The sequence below is a fragment of the Eschscholzia californica genome, unplaced genomic scaffold, assembly GCF_041429995.1.
Source record: "Eschscholzia californica isolate CP2 unplaced genomic scaffold, dmEscCali1.0.p SCAF_9, whole genome shotgun sequence".
Lineage (NCBI taxonomy): Eukaryota > Viridiplantae > Streptophyta > Magnoliopsida > Ranunculales > Papaveraceae > Eschscholzia > Eschscholzia californica.
The window spans coordinates 52,501-55,000 of NW_028238516.1; positions in this window are offsets into that span (position 1 = coordinate 52,501).

Genomic DNA, 2,500 nt, shown 5'->3' on the forward strand with positions numbered 1-2,500 from the left:
GACTCCTAAGATGTCCCATGTAAATGCCCTTCGTGGGAAAGAATGTCCCGTGCAAGACGCCTTGATGATCCCCATAAGGTGTCCCATGTGCGTCCCATGATGTCCCATGCGCGTCCCGTGCCGTCCGAGCCTCACCAAGGCCGTCCCATGCGCGTCTCGTGCCGTCCCGAGCTGTGCCGAGGCCGTCCCTTGCCGTCCCGAGCCTCGCCAAGGCCGTCCCGTGCCGTCCGAGCTGTGCCGAGGCCGTCCCATGCGCGTCCCGTGCCGTCCGAGCTGTGCCGAGGCCGTCCCGTGCTGTCCCATGCCGTCCCGAGCCTCGCCAAGGCCGTCCCATGCGCGTCCCGTGCCGTCCGAGCCTCACAAAGGCCGTCCCGTGCCGTCCCATGCGCGTCCCGAGCCTGACCAAGGCCGTCCCGTGCCTCACCAAGGCCGTCCCATGCGCGTCCCGTGCCGTCCCATGCGCGTCCCGAGTTGTCCCATGCCGTCCCGAGCCGTCCGAGCCTCACAAAGGCCGTCCCGTGCCGTCCCATGCGCGTCCCGAGCCTGACCAAGGCCGTCCCGTGCCTCACCAAGGCCGTCCCATGCGCGTCCCGTGCCGTCCCATGCGCGTCCCGAGCTGTCCCATGCCGTCCCGAGCCTTAGCAAGGCCGTCCCATTCGCGTCCCGTGCTGTCCCATGCGCGTCCCGTGCTGTCCCGTGCCGTCCCGAGCCTGACCAATGCTGTCCCGTGCGCGTCCCATTCTTTTGGCTCGGCTGGCCCGTGCATTCTATGGGGTCGTGGGACATTTCGAAATCCACCCGGGCCACTTCGACTCTCTCTTCATTAATACTATTGAGGTATTATTTATGAATTATTGGAGAAAAGAAACGGAGGAAAATATTTTTTTTTCTATTTTTTATGAATTTTCCGGTGTTTATTCACTTAAAAATTCATAGAAAAATAAATATTTATCGGAATCGCTATTATAATATATCAAAAAAATCCTTGCGAAAAGACCTTTCCGACGAGTATAAGTTTGCTGGATTCCGACGAGTAACGAAGGAGTAAAGGCCCAGTATGCTTGGTTAAAAAATTGATGTTTCCTTGTGAAAATAGGAAAAACAATAACTTTGCACTATAAGGGGGAGGGTTGAGCTCCTTCCCCAGAGCGTGCACAGCACTTGTGCTGGCACGTTCCCTAGTGCTCGCCAAGCACCATAGGGCATCCAAAGGGCAAAGCTCGGCCTACTACATGATGGGAAGCTTCTAATATGTCGGAATACGAAGAGATTTCGTGCGACCCGAAGCTCGGCTCGGGCGTCCCGGCCTGTCCCGAGCTGTGCCGAGCGCGTCCCAGGCCGTCCCGAGCCAAGTCTCGGGCGTCCCAGGCCGTCCCGAGCCAAGTCTCGGGCGTCCCAGGCCGTCCCGAGCCAAGTCTCGGGCGTCCCAGGCCGGCCCGAGCAAAGTCTCGGACGTCCCAGGGCGTCCCGAGCTGTGTCGAGGCCGTCCCAGGGCGTCCCGAGCTGTAGCGAGGGCGTCCCAGGCCGTCCCGAGCCAAGTCTCGGGCGTCCCAGGCCGTCCCGAGCAAAGTCTCGGGCGTCCCAGGCCGTCCCGAGCTGTGCCGAGGCCGTCCCAGGCCGTCCCGAGCAAAGTCTCGGGCGTCCCAGGCCGTCCCGAGCTGTGGCAAGGGCGTCCCAGGCCGTCCCGAGCTGTGGCAAGGGCGTCCCAGGCCGTCCCGAGCTGTGCCGAGGCCGTCCCGAGCCTAGTCTCTGGCGTCCCAGGCCGTCCCGAGCTATGGCGAGGGCGTCCCAGGCCGTCCCGAGCCAAGTCTCGGGCGTACCTGGCCGTCCCGAGCTGTAGCGAGGGCGTCCCATGCCGTCCCGGGCTGTCCCATGCGCGTCCCGTGCCGGCCCGAGCAACAGCTCGGGCGTCCCGTGCCTCGGCCCTTCCAAGTGGTGCTTCGTCGGACATCTCGATATCCACTCGAGCATTTTCGACCATTCTCCATATGTGGGTGTGTGGGTATTTATCAGGAATATTGGAGAAAGAATCGGGAAAAAAATATTTTTTTTCTATTTTTTTTGAATTTTTAATTGTTTATTCACTTAAAAATTCATAAAAAAATAAATATTTATCGGAATCGCTATTATTATATATCAAAAGAATCCTTGTGAAAAGACCTTTCCAACGAATGCAAGTTTGTTGGATTTGGACGAGTAACGAAGGAGCAAAGGCCGAGTATGCTTGGTTAAAAATTTGATGTTTCCTTGTGAAAATAGGGAAAACAATAACTTTGCACTATATAGGGGAGGGGTGAGCTCCCTCCCCAGGCCGTGCACAGCCCTTGGGCTGGCAGGTGCCTTGGCCCTTGGGATGCAACATAAGGCATCCCAAGGGCAAAGCTCGGCACGGGGGTGGATGGCAAGCTTCCAAGAGTTGCCCAACTCATCCCCGACGTGGGAAATCGAAGAGGCGGCTGGGGGGGCCCGGGGGGGCACCACGGGCAAAAAATCAAAAACT